Here is a 16,362-nt window from a genome sequence, read left to right as displayed (position 1 = left end):
TGAGGTCGAAGTTGGGATGGTCGGAAGGGTCGTAGTCGGGCGGTGCCAGCGGCAGTGGGGTCGGTGCAAGTGGCGGTCGCGGCGATGGAGCGGTGGAGGCGGTGCCGATGATGTGATGGATGACGATGACGACACCGAGTAGTCGGGCGGTGTGCGTCTTTTTTTTTTTGTATTTAAGACATTGTCGTTGTATAATTTTACCCTATCTATAATACTACGACAATCTGGTTTCAAATGTTTTTAGTAATTTTTAAAGTATGCATTTTTTTTAATTATGCATTTTTTACTTATTATATGCATATAATTTTTATTCTAGCAATATTAAAATATACCAAAAATGTATAAAAACAATTTTAATTGTTGAAATAGAAAAAAAAAATGGTGGCCCGGAGGGCCACCATTGTGGTGGCCAAGTTTTGAGGGCAAGGGCCAAGTTTCTTGGGCATGCCCAAGAAATGGTGGCTTGGACATGCCCAAGAGGGCCACCATTGTGGATGCCCTTAAAGCATTGGAAACTAGAAACAGGAGGAAGAGGAAGAAGATGTATTGGGAGTTGGGCCCATACTTACTATTCTCTTTTTCCAACTACTGCAATTTTTTTTTAATTATTTCAATTTTAACAACTTACGCCATATAGCATACTCTAATAAGTAAAATTTACATTTACAAATAAACATGAGTCATGGCATAAGTTAAAAAATAATGCTAATAGACCTTATAACATTAATCGTTTATATTTTACTATAATTTAAGAATAAACTGATTAATTATATAAGGTAAAAATTTGTTACTAACTTTTAATTAAGCATTGATTATATACGACTTTTTATTCATGGAATTTATAATTTTACCTTAAAATTTTAAACCGAAACATGTTGTTTGAGGCAAGTTGTAATTCTCAAGCCACGTATTTTGACACCGCTTTTGAGTAGGAAAAAAGTTTCCAACGACGATGATATTCTCGACGACATTGTTACTTTAGTGTGGATAATGCAACGACGGTAACTAATTAAAATTTTATTTGAAAAATAACAATAAAGATCATCATATAATCAAACAAATACATGAATTTTAAAATCAAATTATTCAATCGAATATAAATTGGTTTGATATTTAATTGAAGCTATATTCGGCTGAATAAATTTCAATAGTGCTTACTTTCACTTAAATATAAGACACAACTAAATTATTCAATTGAATTGAAAAACAATTGAACAATTCAATACTGTTTAGATTCACTCGATTATAAGATTTAATAAACAATCCAACTAAACTTGAGTTAATTGAATATTACTATCAATTGAAGCATTGAACAATTCAATAATGCTTCGATTCACTTGATTATAAGATGTAACTATATAATTCAATTAAATAGTTGATTGAACATAGAATCAATTGAGCAATTTAAAAGTACTTAGATCCACTTAATTGTAATATGTAACTAACAATTCAATCGAACTTAGAGTTAACTAAACATAGAATCAATTAAGCAATTCAATAATACTTAGATTCACTTTTTTATAAGATGTAATTATAGAATTTAATTGAGCATTTGAATCTAAAATTTACCCTAATTGCCCAACCACAACTGAATATAAAATATAAAAGGTAGATGAATCAATTTGATACACTCCAGAATTTTTATTAATACTACTACTCAATTTAATTGAGTCTTAGAGCAAAATCGAATGATCAATTGTGTTTAGATTCAGTTATATATTATATGTGAATTTTAGGTTAAATTGGATAATTTATTCTTTTTTAAATTTGAATTAAAGTTATACATTAGTCGCTATTCAATTGTTCATTTATATCTAAAATTCAACTTAATTGTTCAATTAAATTTAAATAATAGTATACAAAAAGTAGTAGATTGATTTGTTCAATTATCATTTTCATTAGAATTGACTTTCTTTAATTGAGTTTATTAATACACTTATCGTATAAATTTTTCTTTTTAAACTTTATAACTAAGATTCATTATAGTATAATTTAAATTTATAAATAGATTTGTTAATCTATAATTTAATTTTATAAAATTAAGAAAGTAAAATGTTACTACTAAAATGGCATTTGTCGTACCATCAGTCCATCACTATTCACTAACATGTACAGTAGTATAATCTTACAAGAGATGATAGATTACACTCTCATTAAGTAAAGTAATTAAATCTGCTATTAAGGAGTAATTAATGCATTTAAATTTGAAATTTGAAAGTGGCTGACTTCTCAATAATCGATGGAGGGAAACAAAAAGACTGAAAACGGGAGAAGGATATTTAAGTACTTTTAATTTTTTGATATCAGCAAACTGACTAAATTAATCCTGTGTGACTGGCCATAATATGGCCATTTAGCATCACTCTTAATTAAATAAGGATAGTAAACTATTTATATAAACATCACTCATAAATCACAGCTTTGATTTCCTAAATTGATCAACAAACATGTATACTATAAAAGAAAGAGCCTTACTGCATTAACTATTTTATATTTTAATTACTAAACATAATTTTATGGAATTTAATGGGTATGACCGTTACGGATCCGTATCGCTCAGTCCGGGTAGGGGCCTGGACCCGACTGTTCTCGCCCCGGTTCTTGTCCATTAATTTGGCTCGTACATTCACTATTCCAACATTTGATTTCTTTTATAATTATAATTATAATTCTTGTTTGTAACTCAAAATGAAGTTCTCAAGTCCCATGCAAACATGTTGAATAGAAGGATTATATAGTTTCCCGCATGTAAAACTTTAGTTAGAAAACTTACTAAGTCACGGTGTTGCTACCGTCCAGATTCAAATGGGTGTACCGCGTACCGATGAATACTTGCTCTGAGTTTTCCTTGATACATGAGAGGAAACATCACATCACCAACTCCAGGCCGATATTGTTGAAGAGACACGGACACTTAGGGGAGCGAGCATATCGTGATTACTTTTGTTTGCAATTCTCGTAGACTAATTAGTTATAAATGAATTATGTTTTTTAGCATTTTTTTGTAATTTTCGATGTATAAATTTTCAATATTTTTTAAACAACGAAGACTTGGTTTTAATTTTTATTTTTAATGAATTATGTTTTTTTTTAAAATTATTTTTATCCAATTAATTAATCCTAGTATAATTAAAATATACCAACAATTGATAAAATAATTTGATTTGTGGTTGTGGCATGACTATTATTGTAGACGGACAAGTTGTTGTGGTTGTACTGACTAGGCGAACAAGTTTTTTGTGGCTGTGCTGACTAGGGGATAAGTTTTTTTGCGGCTGTGACGTAACTGTTCCATCAATTGTGGACACTCTAAGTCAACTGCCAAATATTAATTAAAATATTACTCTATTTGTCTCATTCTAAGTGATGCTTTTCTAATTTGGCACTGAATTTTTACAGTATTATTTTGTGAGTACAGTGGAGAAAATAAAGTAAGAGGAAGAAAAAAGTACAGAGAATGATGTTTTTATATTTAAAATGTATATCATATATAGTGAGACGTTACAAAAAGAAAAATATGTCACTTAGAGTGGAACGGAAGAAATATGCAATGGTTGAATATATAATTCAATACTTTTTTGGGGTAAAATGCGTTGAAACAAAAAAGAAGATATCCATAAAGCCCGTGAAATGAAAAGAGGCACACCCTTTTAAGCACAAAGCAAGATTTCAAATACGTATATCATATATAGTGAGACGTTACAAAAAGAAAAATATGTCACTTAGAGTGGAACGGAAGAAATATGCAATGGTTGAATATATAATTCAATACTTTTTTGGGGTAAAATGCGTTGAAACAAAAAAGAAGATATCCATAAAGCCCGTGAAATGAAAAGAGGCACACCCTTTTAAGCACAAAGCAAGATTTCAAATACTTTTTAAACAGTTCATGCCTTGTTTGTCTGAGTTATATTTCTCATTAAATATTTGTTATGTTATAGTTAATCCATTTCATATATACCAAGACCATCCATAACATATAATGACGGACCCAGAAAATGTAGCTCGTGGGGTCGGATATAATACACAATTAATAATAATAATAATAATAATAATAATAATAATTATTATTATTAAATAATTGTTTTAAAAACATAATTTAATTAATAAAAAATATAACAAATAATTATTTAAAAAATATTTCAAATCATATAATAGTCAGTCATATCTTCTGTTATGAATGATATTTTCATAGGAATATCTATATTCAACAAAATCTACTCAAATATTTCTTTCATTTATAACAGTAGTAATTAAATGTTTCCCTCTCTATATGTACTAAGATATTATTAAATCATACACCTCCCATCATATTTTAGCAGCTTATATAAAAAAAATTAAGAAAATATTATAAAAATAATAATCACTTGGTAATTGATAACTAATTTTAAAACTCAATAAATGAAATAAAAATAGAATGAAATTATGGTTAATGACATATGCTATATGATAATTATGGTGATAACCTAACTAATTCAACCAATTAAGCCATCAATATGTATGTTAAAAGAAACCGACTGATTTTATATTTTAATAGGCCATGATGCCCTCTCATCTAATTTTATTACTATTAAATAAATTAAGAAGTGGGGAATTGTTTAATCTATTTAGAGTATATCAATTTTACTCCTATTTTTTACTGTCTCTCTCCGCCATCCCCAATATCTCCTTATTAATCCAACTGATTCGTCCTCTCGTTACTCCGATGAAGGCCAAACCATGGGGTGGAGATCTACTGTGTGGGGTCGGAGATGCTGTTGCGTTTGGTCGGAGGTCAAAAAAATGAAGTTTTTTCGGCAGCCTCATCGGACGGCGATGGGGTCGGTCGACCCCACCCGACCCCACCTACGTCCGTCGTTGATAACATATAATTGTAATCTTAATCATTTCGTATAAATTAATATGTAAGCTTTGGATAACATTTAATTTAATTCTTAATAATTAGTATACATATATTTTATTTATAAGCTGGCAATTCACGATGCAATAGTTTTGAATATATATATATAAATACAAATATATATACAGTATATACATAATACATCATGTGTGATAAATCGTACATCATCGACCATTTGAAAATGACATATAGTGAAAGTCCAGTTGAACTTTTCAAATTGTTAAAAAAGCTTAAGTCGTACATGAAGCTGATTTTTATATGAGAAAGAAAACAGGGCTTGAAAGCTTTCGAAGATTCAAATTTTAACTAACACTGCTCGCAAATATATCACGAATAGTCAAAGCAAATATAACACGAATAGTCAAATAATTGTCATGCTCATTATTTTCTTATTTAAGCCTTTTGGACTTTGATATAAAACTTTGAATAAAGTTGTACAGCTGCACATGAAAAGTTGCTTCGAAGATACAAAAATATGGAAAAACTGCACTCGTCCTGTTTTCACAAAAGTTTATGAAAAATATACTTCATCTATCCCACTTTAGTAGTCTTGTTGACTTTTCTGCACTCCTTTTATAAAAATGATAATAAATAACTAAAATAGAAAAATGGTAAAGTAAGAGAGAGAAGAGAGTGCAAAAAAGTCAACGGAACTGCTAAAGTTGGACGAAGGGAGTAACACGGATGGACACATACACGTACATGCAAATTAAACAATATCATAGGAATTGCAAAATTTATAATTTTATTCACATATATGGAAAAACAATTAATGTTCTCGTGGAAGTGAGCTCATGGATTTAAAATGAGTAGATTAGATTATAGCTTTCAGATTTTATTTACATGGGTCTCGTAATATCAACATTAAAAATGATTAAAAATGGGATGGAGGAAGTATATAATTTCGGTTTTTATCTTATCAAACAAAACATTTAAAATCTTAGCTTGTTCACAATTTTTTTATATTTCCTATCTCAATCACCTTTCTTGGATATTTTAGTGTAATTGGATTAACTTGATTGATCGGTTATTGTTATAATGATACATCATTTAAGTATGGAGGTGCGAAGTGCATACTTATTTGAATTCATTATGATGTTAGGGGCGAAACCCCTAAACAGATGAACGGGGGTCCGGGGGCAGCGCCCCGGGTAGCGGGGTCCAAGGGGCAGAGCCCCTGGCTGGGGTCGAGCTTGGAAATTTTTTATTTCCAACGAAATTGCTTTATAAGAAATTCATACGAAAATGTAATTTCTGAAAATCAAAGGACTAATTTGCAATTTCGAAACCTTTTTGAAAATCAGTTATTTTCAGTTAAATCCCAACGGATGCATTGTTTCGTCAACAGCTGCATCGGTTTATCTTCTTCAAAATCCGATCAAGTTTTCTGGTTCATTATCTCGAATACACATAAGAAGGTTCTGCATTCTCTGAATTTTATCCGATCAAATAACTTTGGTAGAACCACCGAAATTGATTTGATCTGAAAGTGTTTTGTAAGACTTTCAGATATCCGTTTTTCTGTTCTCTATATTGAATCTCCCTAACATTTTCTTGCTATATAATTAACAGAGCAATCACAAATTGCTAGTATAATCATATCATAGCATTTCATTCAAATGTTACATACTATAAAATGGTATTTGTGGTTTCATATATAAGTCTCATCAAAGAAATCCCATCGCAGCAAATACACACAATTATTTAAGCATTTCATTTACCAAAATATGTAAGAGAAAAGTTTATAAATCAATACAAGAGCAAATAAAATCAAAATCTGATCCCACAAAGAAATAACTGGGTCTTGATTCAACTTGGAAACTGTCCATTTCTGCCGCAATGAAAATGACGACCTTCCCGTCTGAAGGAAAGGGTTATGCGTATATTTACCCTCAGCCGATTTAATTTCACCTACTCTCATTAACTACATAAAAAATTATATACCAAAATTTAGTAAAAAAATAAATAAAATATACTCACTCACCAGTCACCCCTAAAATTGGAGAATTCGGGGGTGTCACGAGTTTTTAATGCGAAAATGGTAAGATATGAAAAAGAAAGAAAAATATAATGAAATCCGCATATCAAAAAATATAGAAATGAGACTATTTTATAGGGACGTAGGAAGTATTATTCAATATGACTTTTATAGATATATAGTCTCACCTTGAACTCATTTCCAATTGTCAAGACGAGGGACTTGGGTTTTGTTTCGAAAGAGACGAGACCTGAGCTCGTTTCGAGGCAAAATTCACCCGGATCTAAGAAAAGATGGAGGCTCAAAGCATAGGGACAAGACTCATGGCTTGTTTCAGTAACTATAGATGATTTTGGATCAATTATGTTGGCTCGATGGTACCTGTAAATGCTGAATTTGGACTCCCCTAATTCAATCGAATTTTGATACTTATACGTGCCACGTTGAAATATAATATTACCCAATTCTTTGGCAATTTCTTCCAGCTTTTTTGTAGCGTTATCCATCTTTTGGCTGCACAGGAACAAAAATAAAATATCACCTAAATAACATCTTATTTTATGAAATTATTTAGAAATGCAATTGTAATGTCAAAGAATTACTAATTATATCTATCTACTCCATGGGATTTTTTTGGATGGCTAAATAAATATAAACCTAAAAGAAATAATATGGAGGATTTCAAGAAAGAGACCTTTGGCCAGCATTTCCTCTCTAACGCTTAGCCAACTCACACAATCTATGAGGAGTATTTCTGGAGTAATTTTACTATTATATGGAATTTTTGGTGTTATACTCCCTCCGTCCCACATAATTTTACACAGTTTGACTTGACACGGGTTTTAAGAAATATAATAGAAAGTGAGTTGAAAAAGTTGGTGGGATGTGGGTCCTACTTTTAAAGTATTGGTTTTATAATAAAATGTGAGTAGGAATGAGTTAGTGGAATATGGGGTCCACTACCAAAAATGGTAAAAGTGAAATGGGTAAAATTATGTGGGACGGACTAAAATGAAATACTGGGTAAAATTATGTGGGACGGAGGGAGTATATGTTTTCAGCTTTAGCCGAAGTAAAAGTACTTTTATGGGTTAATAATATATTCAGTCGCACAAAATTTGTTATAGTTTGATTCGACAATGATTTTAAGAAATGTAATAGAAAGTAGGTTCAAAAATATGAATGACGATGAGAAAGTGAAATGTGAGAAACTTTGTGGAATGTTTACAACTTCTTTCTTTCTAGTTTCAATAGCACGAAATTCTGAAAATGTCTATTACTAGCAAAATTAGTAAAAATAAAAAATCGGCATTTGAAAATAAACTAACCGGAAAATCTGATAATTCTGCAGGCCGATGGCCGCGGTAGCCTCTTGGGCAATCCGATGATCATTGGCGGCCCAATCGATTTGGTCGTGATGTCCATAACTATGGCAGCACGGGACCGTGAATATCCGATCACTGTTAGCCAAAACAAGGCTGAGGTCCTCCGTTAGAATTCCGTGACCACTGATTCTAACAGCTCCGAAATCTCTGACCGATCTCAGAAATACTCGCAGTGCTTCATTGTCCCTCGATAGGAGTGATTGGTATGTGATTTCACCCGGTTTGGATCGAGCTACGTGGTGAGGAAGCGTGAGCTCGGGGGTGTGAATGGATTGGTCGATATGCTGAGATAGGATTGTGTCCGCAGCGGATCGGACGCCTTTGGCTGTGGGGATCGGAGGCGGAAATTTTGCTGCCATTGGAAGAGAGCGAGCGCCAACGTCAGGAATTTATAGTTAAACTTAAACACAGTGGTGCGCTCCATGTTCTAAGCCATGCATTGCACTACTTGTATTACTTTATAAGTCCTAGTCCTACCGTGTCACAAAATTAATTTTGAGTCAAATTTAATCTTAAATAATCTCAAATCAATTTTACTTCTGAATAACCAAACACACATTTGCATAATGAAATTGTCATCTGCATATCATGCATTACAACGGTTGGGAATGCTAAGAACAGTGCTATCCAACATTCATACAATTGATGAGAGAGAGAGAGAGAATCATGACAATTTCTTTAATTTCAGCAAAGAGAATATTCATTTGACATCTTCAGCAGCAATGGTGATGACTAAACTACACAATATATGATGTAAAACAAAGAAGAAAAAAGTTGAGGATCAAGATTTGAATAGTTCTATGCAAAAACCTTTAGGTTGAACCTATGTTGCCAAATTATGCAGGCAGACAGGCACTAAATATGAAACACAATGCTATAAAGTTACAACAGTTTCACAAGGCCTTAAACACAACATTCGGGAGTCGACACCACAGAGGCGCAAGCCACACCTCGGGCACACTGGTTTGGGATGAAAATCCAAGAGCTTGCTCATACTTTATGTGATAACAAACAACATAAATGTTACCGCTGTCAGTTGGACAATGGAGGGAAGTCGTCTTCATCCTTGAGTCGGTATGAAGACCTCAACGCAATCCTACAAGCAACGAAGCAGCAGAAATCGCTTAAATGCAAGACGAGTAAGCAATATCATCGTCAACCAAACATGAGTTGGGACTGAATTTTTACCGATCCTGCTCGCTGCTTGGTGCAGTTTGCGTCTTGTGCGCCCCAGACAGAGTTCTGGGAGATGAAGAGACTGTTCTTTGTAGCCAACTGTTTTCTGACCCGGGTGGATGTCCAACCAGCTCAACTTCAGTGTCCTCCCGGTGGATGAGCGAGCCATTTGCATTAAGATGCCCGTACTGATGAAGAGGATAGCTGTCGGGCGAGCTAGCACCAGCGGCTACAGACTTGTGCGCCCCAGACGGAGTTCTGGGAGACGAAGAGACTGTTCGTTGTGGCCATCTGTTTTCTGACCCGGGTGGATGTCCAACAAACTCAACTTCAGTGCCCTCCCGGTATATGAGCGAGCCATTTGCATTAGGATGCCCGTACTGATGAGGAAGATAGCTGTCGGACGAGCTACCACCATCGGCTACAGCATTGTGTGCCCCAGACGTAGTTCTGCGAGAAGAGACTGTTTGTTGTGGCCGACTGTTTACTGACCCGGGTGGATGTCCAACAAACTCAACTTCAGTGCTTTCCCGGTGGATGAGCGAGCCATTTGCATCAGGATGCCCGTACTGATGAAGAGGGTAGCTGTCGAACGAACTAGCACCAGAGGCTACAGCTTTGTGGGCCCCAGACGGAGTTCTGGGAGACGAAGAGACTGTTCTTTGTGGCCAACTGTTTTCTGACCCAGGTGGATGCCCAACCAGCTCAACTTCAGTGCCCTCCCGGTATACGAGGGAGCCATTTGCATTAGGATACTCATACTGATGAAGAGGGTAGCTGTCGGACGAGCTAGCACCACCGCCTACAGCTTTGTCAACGGGCTGTGAGAGCTCGTGGCTGCTTCTGTCCAGCATATTTGGCTCCGGAAAGCTCATATTTCGCCAGTTGTGATGACTTGTGGATCCTGTCGGTGCCTGGATCCTTTCTTTCAGAACCGGAAATCTATTACCATGAGGCGACATATTCTACAAAAATCACAAAGTAAAAGGCCAATAATTATATATGAAAAGATCATATTTTGTAAAAATAATAGATCAACCTACCATATATGGCAAATATGTTCCCGTCCCGCGGTGTTTTGGCACATCCTCCCATGGAAATGAGACAGCTGGAAAATGTACGGGTTGCATGCCATAGAAAGCCGGACTTTGATGAAATCCGCCGTGATGATGGGAGAAACTGTTCTGCTTATAATGTAATACAGGGTGGTGACCTTCCCACGGGTAGGTAGGACTTGGCAAGGGAATCACGGGCAAAGAATGCATACCTAAGCCATATTCATAGCACAATCGACCATATTGCAAGTGTTGAATGCAACAATCATAATCCCCCGTAAGATCCATTGAGTTTAATGATTCGGCCAATCCACTCATACTTGTGCGACACTGGTCCGTTACCACATGATTAGAATCCCTCAGTTCAGTTGAAAACACTGTGTTGCAATTGTCAACTAACACGTTTTCTTCACGACTGCCAATAGTAGAAAGTCCTCCATCACCTGTTCCTGACAAGGCTGATAAAGAAGCATTCTTTCCAATATCCAACTTATCTGAATCTTTGATTCCATTGACACTCTCTTCTACACTTGGAGTTTGAGAACCCAAATCAGTGTCTAATGTCCTTTGAATCCCATGAGGTAAATCTTCGGACATTTTACCTGAACTAGACTGCCAACCTGCAGTTGATACGGCACACACATCTATGTATTCGTCAAAATTATCAGTTTTACAAAACCCTGGATAGGGAACAACAGATACAGCTCTGTTGCTTATTAGCAATTTGTCGAAATCCTGAATATCAGGCCTTTGTCCACCTCCATGCCTTGCCATAGTGTTTGCGAAGAACTTTTTAAGCTCGTTAGCAATGGAATCTTGAGGCTGTAGTAGTATCCTTGCAAGTTTTCTAGATGCATAGGAGAAGGCACTGCGTATCCGGTACAAGTTCCCTTTACAAAATACAGATTTTTACAAAAAAAAAAGAGACGTCAAATTCTACATAACTGACATCCACCTATGTGATAATAGCATAACATACGAACCGATTTCATATCCAGATACAACTCATGCAGTCGATGATTATACATTAAAACAGTACATGGATGTATGTATATTATAGACTACTCAAAAGGGTAGAATTCTATCCAAATTCAGTAATAAACGATGCATACCTTTGCTGACACTACGCCCAAGATTATTCAATTCTTTCAGTGGATCAACTATATTAAGATGCTTCTTCGGAAACACAAGTGGAGTTTTGTCACCAACTCTAGAAGGAACTGAAAACATGTGGATACAATAATTCAGGAAATCATTGCTAAGCAATAAATCCTTGTCACTATCTTCTGGGATCTCAACTGCAAACAGAGAACACAAGAATAAGTTAAATTTCAGCCATCCGATAATCCAACTATGTGATTCCAATTAATAAAAAAAAATGCTCACCAACAAAATCTGGCAGTGAAGAAAGGCGGACTACGCCATTTAAGCTAACACAATAGGTATCCCAGTCGAATTTGCTGAAACAGTCCAGAAACTTGTATAGAACCTGAAGTAGAATGTGGCTGGTTAGGATTATTAAGTCAAGGTAAAACAAAGAAACGGATTGTACTTAGGAGGACTCACGGCTAAAGGTCCCTCTAGTGCTGAGTGATACAGATGGAAAATGTACAGCACGAGCGTCTCCAAGGCATAGGTAGAAATCAACCCATGATGAGAACCAAGAATACGACTTTCATAGTAGCACCATGCCTTGATCAAGATAATACTGCGCTTGAACAGATGGTCTCGACCAATCAGACGATCAACCTGAAAGGAAAGAAATTGCATCATAGCTGTTGTGAGGCAATTATCAAGATTTCTGATCAAGGAATAAAATAAGTCAATACACATAATTTACCTGCTCGAGGAAGCATAAAGTACAAAGACCCCCAATTTGATTAACCGATATGTCCACAACAATATCCTGAACAATACATTTCACAAGCTTAACCTGCCACATAAGAAAGCTACTTCATCAAGCCAGACTTCACAAACTTCCATAAATTTCAAGTGATTTAAGCAGGCCCCTTTGAATTAATATCCAAACTTATCAGCAAGATGAAAAACACATGAAAATATAACTCATTATAGATTAACTAGATTTTAGAGGTTTTTCACAAGAAGGGTTTCATGACTTCTCTGAAACATCTATCAGCCACGGAACAAGATGGTGCAACCAGAATCTTCTTAATTATGAAATAGACAGTATTTATTATCTAATTAAGCATCTTTACTCATAAAAAAGTAAGCATACCTCAGCACGGATGAGTTGGACATCCTTTACTACGAACTCAGCATCTGTATTTACTTCTTCTTCTTTTAATACAGATCTCATTTTATCTGCCAAAGTGTCTTCGACATGTGCACCGCCAAACGCGGTTAAATCAATGTCTCCGTCTGGAAGATAAGTTTTTAGTGGCACGGATCCATATGGGAAGACCTGCAAAAAGTCCAAAATTTTATCCAACAAATAAATATATAAGAGTTTGGGGCAAAAAAAGAAAGACTATTTGGTAGGAATTCCTCTGAACGAATGGAATAAATTTATTAGCAAAGTTATTGAATGGTTATTATTGTTATTTTCTGACAATACATTCCTCATATATGCTAACACATGTCAAAAGTAAACTTATAACAAACATAAATTCCAATATATTGAGAAAGGGCGGAATATAGATTTTCGATATTCATATCAGTACTTAGTAATGTGCTATCATATATGTATATAAAGACAATAGCTTTGTCTATAAATGCATCTAACAACAAAGTTATATGGATTTAGAATAGCCTTAAAGCAACTAAACAACAGAAAAAACCTATCAAATCATACTAATTACATCTTTTGCCAATAATGTCTAAACACAACAAGTCTCCCAGCTCCCATATCAAAATGAAAGATGTGTTGACCAATTTGATAAATCTTTTTTATGTTGGATACAATAAATAGAGAACTTTCCTAGATATCAAACACGTGTCAAGAAAAAAAACTATTTGTCGCACATCGTCAACTTTCTCCCGTATACATATTATTTTTAGCCTTAAATAAAAGGTTTATCGATAAATGCATATAACGACAAAGTTGTGTTAATTTAGAAGATCCTTTATAGCAACTAAACAAGGGAAAACATATCAAATCATATCAGTGCATATTTCACCAATTATCCCTAAGCCCTAAACACAACAAGTATCCCATATCCAAATCACGACACGTGGACCAATTCGAGCTTTTCTATGTCGAAGACAGCAAACAACTACTTCCTAATTATAACCTCCAAAAAACCCCTTCTATCTCAAATCCCCAACTTCCTTTCAGATATATACGCATTGCACAGCATTAATTATGCAAGAGAAAAAAACCGGAACAATCGCACCTACATCTGCCATAAATGCTATCCCAGTACACAATTCAAATCATATTATATCCATGCATGCAAACCAAATTAGAACATCACAGAATGCATGGTGAAATCACCGTTGATCCATGCTATGCATCACACAGACACACAAAGTCCATAGCACATCAATTAGAGTGCGGCTAACTGCCATCACCAAATGCAAGATTTCATCTCACCTACCATAATATATCACCATAATCGATAACATAGCATGCATAGAGAGAGCCCTTCTAAACGTAAGATTTGCCATCGAGCAAACACCATGAGCCAATGACATATCATATACAGAGAGCCGATAAACCATCATCCTAAAATCTAAACGCAAGATTTCCTATCGAGCAATAACCATAAGTCGACAATAAAGCATATATTGAGAGCCGCCAACCTACCATTCTAAACACAAGATTTCTCATCGAGTAATCGCCATATGTCAGTAAACATAGCATATATTGAGATGCAAGAATCCTCATCAGACAATCACCATGTGCATCATAACACAGAATATAGAAATGTCAAAACCAGTGGCAAAACATAGGCATAAAATGTATGCAAACAAACATAAATCATTCAAAGAAAAACTTAATATTTCACCTCAGCGCCAACACAATCCCTGAATAATCTCTGAATATAATTAACCACCTCTCTTCTCCTCTCCTCTGATACAGGAGTAGGTTGTGCCTTTCCAATTATCTCAGCTGCGGCTCTCTCAGCCACCGCCCAATTTTCTGCCCCAATCTCCAACCGGTTCGGCTCAGCTAATGGCGTTGAATGTGAAGCCATCTCCGCCACTCCGCCGCCAACCGGCAGATCACCCATTTAATCTCAATAAAATCTTTATCTTTTCACTTCAGCAATTCATACACATCAAATAATTCGAACCCAATTCACAACATAAACACCATTCGATCATCAAAAAATAACAAGAAAAAAATACAAATTAAAAGCACGAAAAGATGCTCCCTTTCCCACTCACTGAGCGAAATGGGAAAAAGGGTTTGGACTAAAGAGGGAAAAAAAGATGCCCAGAAACTGATTGGGAGTTTTCCGCAGAGTTTTAAAAATGGCAATTGCAAGGAGTGTTTGAAAAAACAAGAAACAGCAGTGAAAAAAATCTGTAGGAATTTGGTTTTGGATTTTGTGCATTTATATATAGCAAAAGCAAATGGAATAAATATAGTACACTGCAGGTCATTTCAAAACCAATTACTTTAATTTTTCATGATTATTTACCACTGATTACTGATTACACTGCTCTTAATTTCTTCCCCTATTGTTTTAACCATGATTATGATTAAATCTGAGGTAATTTACTTTTACAAACCCTAGTTTGATGGCTCCAACTTTTCAACCTACTGCAATCACTTATAAATTCATTTTGCCTTATTTAACTTCATTTTCATACAACAAATTAAGTAATATTTATGCTATTCTTTTGAATTTTTTAATTATTATAGATTTAAAGGGATGGATAATGATGTCACAGCATCGGCATTCTAAATTGAGTGTAAATATATTCGTAAAATTGTCTTTTAATTTAAAATTTGGGAATTATAAATTATGTATGCTAAGTTTAGTAAATTATTGTTTGGATCCATCTGTTGCGCACACATGTTATTTTCTTGGCTTTTACTAACATGTTTTATGTTTTATTTAGTTAACGGAAATTTCTTAATTCTGGCAAGTGGAGTTGTAATTTGAACTTTAAAATTATGAGTAGTTAGAATTAGAATGAATTGATTCTAGTAACATAAATTCAATAAATTAAAGTTTAGAGTAAAATAGGTCAAAGGGACCTTAATATTTAATACTCCCAGCGTCACAAAGAAGATGCTCTTTGGCGTCACAAAGGAAAAAGTTACCTCTTTTGAGTAGGACGAGTTGGGGTGATTGAGCCTTTGGCGTTTCACCTTTATAGTCTTGAGACTACAAATCTAGACTAACACTGAAAAAAAGACTATTGGGTGTAGAGCGGAAAGAAAATTGTTCTGATACCACTCTGTCATGACCGTACTTTGCTAAGGATAGCAAACTCGGTTTATCGCGACTAGGGGGGATTAAAGAAATGGGGAAGAAAAGGAAATCTTAGCACAACTGAATCATGAACGAGATCAACTTGAGATAACTTGGAAAATATATCAAAGTACATGATAAAAAAAAAGCTCGATTCTTACACTGCAGCGGAAGAGTCAAGAGAGAATGACACGCTGAGTACTTGACGCACTCAGTGGACACATGCCTAAATATATTTTTCATAAAAACTGGTTTTGTCAAGCCATTACTGAGTGAACCCGGGTATTATTGAAAATGCCTGAAAACACTAAAATCATTTTCTCTTTAAAACTGTGATCGGCCAATCCATTTTCCTAGAACATAATATCTGAACTTCTTTTGGGAGCCGGGAATGTGGCCACATTCTACGGTCACAACAACTGGCCAACTCAAAAGATGGCTCCCGACCCCTGGTGTAAACTAGCCCGATCAGGGAATCTCT

At 34.9% G+C, this 16,362-nt stretch overlaps 1 pseudogene; it reads right to left on the bottom strand.

Annotated features, from left to right (window-relative positions):
- Positions 1-8,924: 8,924 nt before the first annotated feature.
- Positions 8,925-14,977, bottom strand: LOC125194320 (annotated as a pseudogene).
- Positions 14,978-16,362: the final 1,385 nt, after the last annotated feature.

This window comes from Salvia hispanica, chromosome 6 (assembly GCF_023119035.1).
Source record: "Salvia hispanica cultivar TCC Black 2014 chromosome 6, UniMelb_Shisp_WGS_1.0, whole genome shotgun sequence".
NCBI classification, from domain to species: Eukaryota; Viridiplantae; Streptophyta; class Magnoliopsida; order Lamiales; family Lamiaceae; genus Salvia; species Salvia hispanica.
This window is presented reverse-complemented; position numbering and strand designations above follow the sequence as displayed.